General features: G+C 50.7%; 1 protein-coding gene across 2 annotated transcripts in view; it reads left to right on the top strand.

The window, feature by feature from the left end:
* Nucleotides 1-12,079, top strand: part of LOC119458661 (mitotic checkpoint serine/threonine-protein kinase BUB1-like) — a 169,812-nt gene that overhangs the window by 29,342 nt on the left and 128,391 nt on the right. The gene's annotated exons all lie outside the window — the stretch shown is intronic.

The raw sequence follows: 12,079 nt of genomic DNA, 5'->3' as shown, positions 1-12,079 counted from the left end.
GGGTGTGCGAATGCTGGAATATGCGATTTCGAATCGAATAGTGAACTTTCAAATAATTTGATTCGCGAATCGAATATCAAGTACCGTGTAGACCGCTTATAACGTAAGTCGCAAATATCTGCACTGTAAGCAGTACTGCACTATAACCAAAGCAACTATTTTCGAGGCCTGCACATATGCAAAACATGTGCACCGAGCCGCTACGCGTATGCGACAGTCAAGGAATGCGGCTAGAACGTTTGCATTCAATTTACAGTCGAATCTCGTTAATTCGAACCAAATCACGCGGCGGTGCCTCCGACCGGCATTGCTCTGGCACCGCCATAGAGTAAAAGCTTAAGAGAGACCCCTAAATGTCGCGCGCGAACAAAACAAAAAAAAAAAAGCGGCGGAAATTTCATCCTCTCTCAAATGGCAAGGTCGCCGATGCTGCGTTGCGCTGGAACATGCGTGTACGTGCCGACGTCTCAGCCACGCTACCGTAGCCACGTGTAGAAAATGGCAGTGAACCCTTCTTTCTCCTTTATGCTTCTTCTACTTTCTAGTCTTGTGTTGACCTTGCACGCTGCGGCTACGGCGCAGAGGGAAGCAGCGGCGCTGTCCCAGGCCGGCCAACGAAACTGCCCACGCCGGCAAATGCCCGCTTCCCGATAACGGCAGAAAACGAAACTTCGGGGGGCTGGCGCCGGGCCGGCTGGAGCGGTGGCGCCTGCACGGCGGCGGGCGTGCACGGGACAGTCGAAAGTGAGGATGCTACGAGGGAGGGCCAGGGGAGCCACCGAAGCGGCGGAGTTGCCGAGGCGAAATCCGCTTCCCTGCCGCCCTCCTCCCTCACATTCCACGGTCGTCGCGTGCGCCCTTCGCCGTGCCGTGCCGGCGCTGCCCGCTCCCACAAGTTTCGTTTACTGCTGTTATCGTGAAGCGAGCGTTGGCCGACGTTGGCAGTTTCGTGGCCCTCGCTTGCTATGCGTGCCGTGATATTTCGCGACTCGCACTCAAGATTCTGGTTTCAGCCTCACTGGCTCTTCGTTCGCACCACGTGCCCTTCTCCTCCACTTCGTCTCTCTTCTCGTTTGAGGGGAGCGTTTGCTGTCTCCGCTGACTTCCGTACTCCCAGGCAGCCGCACTGTAACCGGTATTTCGTTTCCCGCAACTGCACTATAAGCGATACGTGTATAGATGGAGTGCTATGGGAAAATTAACGGGAGTCTGAAAAGACCGCACTATATCCGGTCCTGCACTATAAGCGGTTACGTTATAAGTGGTCTATACTGTATTTGATTTCTCGAATACTGGATTTTTTCACTAATCGGTACCCACAATGGATGACCCGGCCGTGATTGGTGCCTTGATGCGCGCAGCGTTCCGATGGCGCACGATATCCATTGGTACAAGGTTCGACCAGGCTGAACTGGTCGTTAAAGGACTGTAGGTTACAAATATCGCTATGGGTGCTTTACACCAGCACTTAATGAATAAATGCAGCCTCTGTCCTGGCAGTACGTTTTCTGGCTGAAGTTGCCAGTCTGTGTCACGCATTCGTGACAATGTTTTGCAGTGCCGACATGCGGTGTTATCTAGGAGCAACTATTGTTCAGAGTCGAGATCAACGAGGTTTTCACACGTGATATGATGTGAACTATTTTCAACAGCTTTTGTGAACATAGTGTCAGTTCATACTTCCAATTTTTTTTTCATTGTTTACATCCCAGAGATTACGCCGGGTATGCTGGGAGCTTGAGTACAGTTAATTTTTGCTTTATTGCTTTGGCTATGCTATGTCGCGAATCCACAACATTCAGCACTTGAGTACTCAATGGTTATGGCAACATGTCGTCTAAAGACCGGGACAGTGCCTTATTTTTTCGGCAGGAAATGAACGTTAAGACCTTTTGTGGTAAGAATGCGCTTCGCGCACATGCATTGGTGCCTGTAACCAGTGGCGTAAGCAGGATTTTTTTTTTTTTGATGTGAAGAGAATGCATTTGATCGGGGTAGAGGGCGGAGCAGACAGGTGTTCGCATACATCGTTTTGTGCCAGGTACCCGTGCTACACAAATTTCAAGGGGGGATGGGGAAGATGCCTCCAGCCTGCATTAGCACTGACAGCATCATACACTGGCCAGCTGTCAACAGCATGCACCATGGAAGCGACCAGGGTGCAAGGAGCCGAAGGTCTTCAGTAATGCAGGGGTGGGACTCCTGCGTCAATTGTGCCATTTTGATCCAAGCGCAGATTCATGCGCCGAACACAGAAAATTGACCAAAATTGGGCCACGCTGTGCCAGAACGACCTCGGCATGTGTGCTCCGGCGGTGGTCGCGAAAAGCGAGTGGAATCGTTCTCCGATAAAGAATGCGGCCGTTCACATTCCGCAGACCGCACGACGCCTCCCTCAGTTTCTAGTGAGTTTCGCACTTATAACACTGGACTTTTCGGCACTTCTGGCAAGTGACTGGCGCGTGCGCGCTGCCACTCCTGGCTGTTGTGACTGCTGTCGGAATGGCCAGGGTGGCTGTATTTAGTGTACAGTAAAATCTCGATATAACGAACTTCAGAGGACCGCGGTAATTGGTTTGTTATTCTGAAAAGTCGTTATAGTGAAAGTCCCGAAATTAAACATTCCCCCGACTAACTTATCAGTTCATAAATTGTGACCATATGAGCTATCCATGAAGACGTCACTGTTGGCTCTCGGCCCGCGCTGTTGCTATTTGTCATAGATTCGGGTGCCACGCACCACCGGAGCACCGTGTAATAAGAGTGACGCACTCAAAACACTGACGCCGAGAAACCTGCCGACAAAAAGGAAGCTCCATGTCGCCTCCAAAGCGCAATGTTTATTGTTTTTTTTTTACAATCTTTGCCGTGGACACCGCAACTGTTACGCTCGAGGTGGACACCTGAACTATTTTAAAGCGCAAGCGCACATCACTGACACCGCCCGGAAAGTACAAAGTGTGACCGTGTGGCAACCCTGCGAATATGGAGGTTCCATTTCTCCTCGCATGTAGGTACTACGGCCGCAAAAAGCGCCGAAGAGGCAAGCGGAAAAAAGGGCGAAAGAAGGAAGAGACGCGCCTCCGTTGCTAGGCGACACTTGTCGGTGGAACATGTGCTCGCAAAACTTGATGAGTCGTCGCCTCAGCTAATGTTCAAACGGTCGTGCGCGTAACAATCGCCACTTTGGGACCTTCACAGAAAGAACGGCTCGCCTGGCTGTTCTGCTCACCCACTGTTATACCCGTGCCACACGTACAAAGTAAAGTGCACTTTGAGCGAGTGCACTTCGCGGCTAGTGTCATTCGCAGGCTGCCACACGGGAACGCTTAGTGACGCTCACTGCAGAGCGCACTCGCCGGCGACTGTGTTCGGCGAACTCACTTCGCGGTGGCGAAGTGTGTAGCCTGGTTAGCAATGCTTAAAAGATACATAAAGTGATATTGAAAGAAGAGTCAGGAGTAATTTTTAATAACATTGTTTTAAATTGCTAACGTTACAAGATAGTAAAATGTGCCACACTGCAAGAAAACAATAAGAACAGCAAAAAAGCTACTCTCGCTCTCGGGCTGTTCACGACCACGCCGGATAATGACTGCGCAGTTTGGTGGATCGAGTCGTTTTGACTGTTGCTGGTCAAGTTGTCGTCGTTGCCGGCGCTTATAAAGGTGGATTGTAAATGTTGTTTCTAACAAAAATAAACTGTTTTCGTGCACACATTTTTATATTAATAAATATATGCTTTCCCGTCTGACTCCCGGTTGCCATGGTCATCAATTTGAAAGAACACTTTTCTTTTTTCATGTAGCAGCGCACCACCCAAGTGACACTCAGCGCGCTTAAGTGTTTGCCCATGTGGCACGGGTATTACTCTGCCTTGGAACGAAAAAGCGCGAGTCGAGAGCCACAGTATTTTGCGGTGATGCCCGACCCGATGCGCGCCTTTTCGTCCCGCTGGTCCCGCTGCTCTACTGAGCTGTGCTGTTGGAATATCAGTCCACACAGGGCCTTTGGGCAGACTGCACCGCTGTAGAGCGCAAGGGCGCCGTCCTAACTAAACCAGGGAGGAATCCATTGCAACGCATGCCAGCGTGTCATCTGGGGTGGTGCGCGAAAGAACCTGTATGGTGCGCCCGATAGACAGCCGCTTGACATGCCGCTGTCACCGATTCGCGTGATTGTCGCGCTGCTTTCAAGTCTTTTTCGGAACTCGTGGAGTGATTATCATGCGTGGGCGATTGGCCTTTCGAGAGGCTGCAATGCTGCGTGCCAGTGTAGCTTTTTTTCTCTCGGGCGCCGTCTCAGGTTTTCCAAACCCGCGCGCCGCGGCGTCCGCTTTCTGCGCCTTGTCTCCTAGTCTCCTGTTTCGGCTGCCGTGACTGGATACACGGAAATCTAAGAATGCCAAATTTTGGAATATGAGTTCGTAGTACTGAGGCGTTGTTAACATGAAACTGAAGCTGAATAACGATCGTTATTCTGAAAAGTTTGGTATTCTGAAGTTCGTAGTACTGCAATATTTTACATTGAAACTATAGGAAGTCAGCAGAGGATTTCTGATAAGTTCGTTAATGTGGGGTTCTTAGTAAGGAGATTTTACTGTACTAGAATACGGTTGAGTGAGCCGAGCGGTGCGGCGCTCCCTAGCTGAGGCAAAAACAACGAAAGGTAGGCTGAGGGCACTGCGAGCGAACTAGATATTAGGGAGGTACGCGCTGCAGCAGGTTCAGCAGGTGTGTGTCTGTCCCCAGGGCCAATATACTGTAAAAATATTGAAATCTGTTTTTATGCCCATATGGGCCAGGCTTGAGCCATTTTGACATAGTAGTCGACCGATAATTCGGACTTGTGGGGATTGCGAAACAGTCCGAACTAGCGAATGCCCGAAAAAACGAACTCTGCAAGAAAACACTATTTATTTACTAGTTACAGCACCTGAGGCTAAAAAAAATGTTCAATGCATTGTTGAATAGTATTCCGCTTACACAGAACCAAATCTGCTTGAATTTGGGCAAGCGTCACATCCTCACTGAAGCATGACGAAAGCACCGCAAGGGCTTGCTTAAGGTCCCCATTCGATGGCCCCACAGCACACGGTACGTTCACCTCAGAGTCTGAGTCGTCTTCCAAGGGCGCGAGCACTTGATTAACGATTTCCTCGTCATTGAGCTCGGCACAGGACACTGTGGCACTGTCTACATCAGCGAAGTTTCCAAAGTTCACTGTGGCCGGAATCGGCATGCCGCTGCTTCGCACATCTTCAATCAACTCGTCTCAACTCACGTCCGGCATAGTAGCCGGCAGTTCAGGTGCAGGTTCCTGCGTTCCTGCGTCTGATTTAACGCTGGCAACAAATCCTGCGTGGCGGAAACAGCTGTGGATTGTGCCTGCCGTAAGTGCCTTCCAGGCATCGGCAACAATGAACGGCTGACAACAAATCCATGCTGTAACGTTTGCCACTGTCGATGCGCAGCACCATGCAACGTAGCAGGCGTGATCGGTGCAACACTTTGAGGTTCTTGATGATGCCCTGACCCATGGGCTGGAGGACGCTCGTGCTGTTTGGTGGCAAGAATTCGATTTCAATTGCCTTCAAGTTATTGATCAGGCCATGGGCACCACAGTTGTCAACAAAAAGCAGTACCTTGCGCTTTCGTGCCTCAAACCTTTTATCGGGCCTGCGCACGTAGCCTTCGAACAACTGTTGCGTAATCCAGGCTTTGGTGTTTGCTTCGTACGTACAATACACGGGCACACTTCTAATGCCTCTAAAGCATCTTGGGTTTTTCGACTTTCCTGCGGTAGCGGTAGCTTTTCAGTTCCGGACATGTTTGCGCCTAAAAGAACGGTAACCCTTTCCTTGCTGGGTTTCCCACCATGGCAAGGACCTCCGGAACCGCAAGAGTAACCGCAGAAGCTTGTAAAACAGTCCGGTCTCATGACAGTTGAAGACGTCGTCCGGCGATTATCGGCTGAGCAAGGTCTGCAGCTTGTCAGTGTGGTAATTCGCGACCAACGCGTTATCTTCAGCACCACTTTCGCCGCACATTTACTTGAAGACGAGGTCATATCGCTTCTAAAGTTGAGCCAGCCGGGACTGAACTTGAAGCCTATTCCCATCCGTAGCGCGAGGGTCTCGATGTGATGTTATTGGGTACAGGATCACTCCAGAAAGAGAAAAGCAGCACGCAGGAGCACAAACACACATCAGACTTGTATTGGACACACATAATACATTGAAACGGCACACACGCAACAGTTCCCCAAAAACATTTTAGAAGACTTGCAGCTATATATAGGTTAGTCAAATGTAATCTGCCTACAGTTCATGCGGAAGCAGGTGTCGCCACGTGGGAGACGTGGAGCAGCAGGGTCGGACAGCAGGGTCAGACAGCAGGGTCGGACAGCAGGGTCGGACAGCAGGGTCGGACAGCAGGGTCGGACAGCAGGGTCGGACAGCAGGGTCGGACAGCAGGGTCGGACAGCAGGGTCGGACAGCAGGGTCGGACAGCAGGGTCGGACAGCAGGGTCGGACAGCAGGGTCGGACAGCAGGGTCGGACAGCAGGGTCGGACTGACTCGTGGAGCTCAGGTGGCCCTACGCCACAGTCGATGGTACCGGAGCCTCCGCATGCCCGGTTTCCCGACGGCGGGTTTGCGCCCGGGAGCATACTGCAGCAGCCCACCGAGTCACATCCACAGTTGGCGAGGTAGCCCTGTGGCCGCTCGGCCGAACGCTCGTTCCGTCAGGCTCAGGACCGCCAGCCCTCCTGGACCAGTTGCCCAGCGGAAGAACTGGACGAGGTGGCATCTCGGCTGGTGACAGCTTTGATTCGGGTGGAGACGTAGTGATGTGGGCGGCGATAGCTCCTATGGGCCGGACGCCTAGCGAGGACGCTCTGCCGTTGAATGCCGAACCTCGCGCACTGCTCACACCACTGTCGACGCTCTCTCAAGCCACGCTTTTCGAGTCGCCACTGTCGATGCTTGCAAATTGGTGTCGATGATAATGACGACCTTAAGGTACATACCCACTCACGGGTATTGGCCAAGAGTCTGTGTCCTTTCCGCCACCGCACGGCACACTGTCTTCATATGTCTGTTTTTTACTCCCGCATACCATATATTATCACAATACCCCCCTTTTCGAGAAAGTTGTTCACAGGTATTCTAACAAAAGGACGCAGGATGCAAAAAAAAAATACATTTGCCCGATTGTTCATATGAGCACAAGACAGTTTTCACAGGGCATTGCGCACAGTTAAAGTAAGAACTAAAACACAAAGCTCAGTTTCATTGCCAAAGTGTCTCGCAAGGGAGCACGATTGGTTTGCACTGCTCACGCAAATTTGTCAATGGGACGCCAGCTCCTTCGCTGCGGCTGCTCGGCGAGAAATGGTCAGGTTCTGGGATGATGTTACTTCGGTGTCAGTTAAATTATGAATACGCGGAGCTTGATGTCACGCGAAGCCTTAAGCTCCGACACGTGGCTCTCACCAGCTAGGTGAACACTCGGGCCTACAGCCGACCATGTTGCTGACTCCCACGATCCTTCCTTGTTTCCTTGGAAGATGACGCTGGGGTTGGAGACAACGGGTATCCTTGCACCTTGACTCGTAGCTATTCTCAGGCAGGCGAACACTCGGTTGTGTAGGTTCCCGTTCTTCGTACTTCATTAGCATATTTATAAGATATTGTTCTTTCCAGAGACTTCAATGAGGTAATCAAGATAATTTTTTCGTTCGATGACTTGGAACAGCCCTTTCCATTGCATTAGAAGTTTGTTTGAGTCAGATGGCAACAAAATGTGCACTTTGTCGCCTGGACATAATTTCCTAGGTTGACTTTTTCCTAGCTCCACCTTTTCGTTCCCGCCATCCTCGCCTACGATCTCGGCATAGGAAATCTGCAAACAAAAAAAATCGGGGGCCTGTTTGATGAAGTTGGCGATGCAAGTGCCTCTATTTTCTCGGCATGCCAGCAAGCCGAGAGGTGACTTTCGGTTGACTGTTCCTACGGCAACGGCGCACCGACGCTGCTGGCGGAGTGCTCACCTGCTTCGAAGTTGATCCACCGTTTTTTTGTTGATCACACCGTGATCTCATGCAGCGGTTATTCGATGCTTGATTTAAACAGTTTGAAACCAGACTCTCATACGGAAAGCAAAGTGCATCCATTATCTGATGATGCAGCGAGAAAGAGGAGGCACATACCGAGCCGGCATGAGAACCAGACATCGGATGGCACGGGACTGTAAAAGCTGTCAACACGTTGTGCGATCCATATTGTGTTGCCAGTTGAGCGATTGCGAAGGAAAGCCTTGTTGTGGAGTCGTAGATTGTGACAATGCAGACGTCGCGTATGTGCTGTTCTACTTGGCGATCCATAGGACCATAGATGATGCACCAGCGCCTGACCCCACGACTCTCCATGCAGCTTGCGGGGTCTTGCAGCCTAGACCTCGTTTTCAGACTACCGTATTTATTCGAATCTAGGCCGATAGTTTTTTTCAAATAATCACATACGAAACTCTAGGGTCGGCTTAGATTCGAGGATTTTAAAAAACGCGCCAGTTTTTAACTGAAACTGATAAATATGGTGCATAGTTAGCGCCATCTAGAAAAGTCAGTATCGCAGCCGCTACTAGCCGCGCCAGTAGCCAGCTGAAGTACACGAGCGACGTCGCCATTTTGACCTGCGTCGTATCAGTAGTATCGGTATGGTGCAGCATCGGCGCGCGGTGTGGCGTTATCGTAATGACACCAAATGGGCGATGCCACTATAGTGCCGCTTTCTAAACGAATAATGTATTTACTCGAATCTAACGCGCACTTTCAACACGACCCTAAATCTGCGTCGGCATTTCAGAATGGCCGCCTCGCACGCGCGTCGAGCTTCCTCCGTGTGCTGCAGTACACGTGCTTAGGCAATAGTCTACCGTCTGTCTTCACGTTCTCAGCGTCTGCTCTATCTGTCAGCATGAAGTACCGAGTTCATCATGATGCCGCATTTAAAAGGAAAGTGATCATCTGTGCGGAGACGGACGGAAATCGGGCCGCATCACGGGCGTTCGGAGAATCCGAAACTTGCGAGCAGGACTGGCGCAAACTAAAGCCCCTATATTTATAAATATAGGGGCTTTAGCGCAAACAGGAGAGGATTTTCGCCAGCAAAGCAATGCGGAACGGTTTCAGTGGACCGAAGCAGGACGTAATCTGCGACGATCCACTACGGCGATACGATCGCCTTGGCCCTATCTTGAATGCAATCTGCGACGGGTAAAGTCCGCCGCGCGCCGTGTTTTCGCCGCGTTGAAGCGAGACGCATGCTAGCACGAAGGTGCGCTCCGTCTCCAGCGTTCTGACAGTTCGTTTCCGCGGTCAACGAGCGAGATGTGTTCATGTTTGCTTGTGCGTGCGTGACACCGTGCTTGTTAATAGCGGTCTACTGCTTTGCTATCGCATTCGATGCATCGCTTTTCAAGCGAAACTGCGAGTTTTTTTATTCATCGCAACTTCAGTGCATCGGGAGGAAATCTATTTTTCCAAATGACAGAAAGTTGTATTTCTGTTTGAAAGCATGAGGTGCGCGGTACTGTAAATGACTTTTTTTTCCTCACAGAAAACGGGTGCGCGTTACAATCGAGGTGAGCGTGAGAATCGAGTAAATACGGTAGTTGTGCTAGCCGTAGAGGCATCGTCAAACGTTCAAGCCGGGCGGAACTTCGGCATCGGTCTGTCGTTGGAGGGGGCCACGGGAGATGGTTTTTGCGTGCGCCGCAACGTGCGCTCCTTCCAAAAATGCAGCATCTCTAATGCGCTGGATGGTACTGAATATAGCGCGCTGTTTGAAGATGTCAGCAGTAAGGAAGATAGTGACGAGGCTAGCAGCGATGGTGACATAGAATGAGCTCGGCATGTTCAAATTTAATAAATGCTGTTTTATTTTGCGAATGCTGTCCTCGCTTTTTCGTTCGGCCTACATTCGAGGTAAGTTTTTTTTTTTTTTTTTTTTTCGGACTTCGAACTTTTGGGGGGTCGGCTTAGAATCGGAGTCGGCCTAGATTCGAGTAAATACGGTAGGTACATCTCTATTGTAGGCATTAGTGGAGGCAGCACATTCACAGCACTTAGAATCGCAAAACACTCAGGACCGTGTCCGTGGCTTATGCTTGGTGTTAAGCTCGATGTAGGTTTCATGCACAGTCACTTTGTGGTTTTTTAATCTAATTGCAGAATTTGCCCGTTTTTATAAGAAACGAATGGTGGTGTGTGCATGCTAGCAAAAGTTATGGTTGTCTAAAACTTCAATTGCCTTGTTCTCGGTTCGATGTTTTTACACACTGCGCTCAGCCTTACGGGGCTTTTTTCTATGTTGAGCAACAGTGACATATTTGATATTGTTACGATGGGTGCGTTTATTTAACAGATGAATTAATGAAAAGGGGCCGCGCCGACACCGAGCCACTACAAAGACAAGCGCACTTCGTTCTCCTCTTCTTCCGTCCTTGCCGTAGCTTTAGCGTAACACTCCTCCCTTCACAGACGAAGCCCGCTGGGCGAGTAACTGTTATGTCCACTCGGAGTCACGTGGATGACAGCGTTTCAGGCGAGCGACGTAAACAAGCTGCGTCTTCTTAAACCGGTAGCCATTGGACACGAGATGAGCAATCGAGTAGGTTACATCACTGAGACAATCGGTGATGACGAAAGGCCCGGTGTAACGAGCCAGAAACTTCTGGCACAGGCCGCGCTTGCGAAGTGGTGTCCAAAGCCATACAATGTCCCCTTTGTCGTATGACACATTCTTATGTTGTGAATCGTAGCAGATCTTTGAGTGGTCCTGGGATGCCAACGTACGGAGCTGAGCTGTGCGGCGTGCTTCCTCAGCGCGGCAGAGAGTCTGGGCAATAGAAGAGTCCGCATGAGGAGTAAAAGGTAGAATGGTGTCAAGGAAGTTGCGGGGTGGTGTAACATAAAGAAGATAGAAAGGGCTGTAGCCTGTAGTTTCATGCTTTGCGGTGTTGTAGGCGTATGGGATAAAAGGCAAGATGTCATCCCAATTTCTGTGCCTGGAATCCACGTACATCGAAAGCATGTTGGTCAAAGTTCTGTTAGTGCACTCGACAAGACCATTTGTCTGTGGGTGATACAGGGTCGCGTGGTGAAACTGGCAAGCACAGAGACGCAACAGCTCTTCGACTACGTCGGCCACGAACTGGCGACCACGATCGCTCAGAATAACACGAGGGGGTCCATGACGCAGTATAACCGAGGAGAGGAGGAAGCTCGAAACATCAAGAGCCATGGCCGTTGGCATCGCTGCGGTTTCAGCATAACGCGTCAGATGGTCGACACAGACTATTATCCAACGGTTGTCGTTTGTTGAGCGCAGGAATGGGCCGAGAAGATCCACTCCAACCATTTCGAAAGGAGATGATGGTGGCGTTACCGGGTGAAGGCGTCCGACCGGAGCAGTGTTAGGACACTTGAATTGCTGGCACTTCTTAAAACTGGCCACATACTTCTTTATATCCCGTCGCATACTGGTCCAGTAGAATCGGCCCTGAATGCGGTTGTATGTTCTGGTGAAACCCAGGGGCCCAGCAGTCGAGTCGTCGTGCATAGCACGGAGCACGTGAGTTCTCAGATTTTTAGGGACCACTGAGAGGAGGTGGGCACCATCAGCCGCATAATTCTTCTTGTAGAGCAAGCCATCTTGGATGACAAAGCCGTTGTTACCTGTCGGCTGAGCAGCTGAGGCGAAGAGGCCATCCAGGCTGCGGTTGTGACGCTGCGCTTCCCGGAAGGTGGCCAGGTCGGGAAAAAAAATGTCGTCGATGGCGGTCAGAAACTCATCGAAATTGTCGGCGTCAAATTCACTTGTTGGTAGAGGGAGCCTCGAAAGACAATCGGCGTCCGCATGATGCCGGCCATTCTTGTAACAGACTGCAAAGTCAAATTCCTGTAACCATTGCGCCCATCGAGCAAGGCGGCCAGACGGGTCGCGGAGACCAACCAACCAACATAGTGAATGGTGGTCAGTAACGATCGTGAAGCGGCGCCTGTAGAGATATGGCC

The sequence above is a fragment of the Dermacentor silvarum genome, chromosome 7 (assembly GCF_013339745.2).
Source record: "Dermacentor silvarum isolate Dsil-2018 chromosome 7, BIME_Dsil_1.4, whole genome shotgun sequence".
NCBI classification, from domain to species: domain Eukaryota; kingdom Metazoa; phylum Arthropoda; class Arachnida; order Ixodida; family Ixodidae; genus Dermacentor; species Dermacentor silvarum.
The sequence above is the reverse complement of the archived record's forward strand: the minus strand, read 5'-3'. Positions and strand labels throughout refer to the sequence as shown.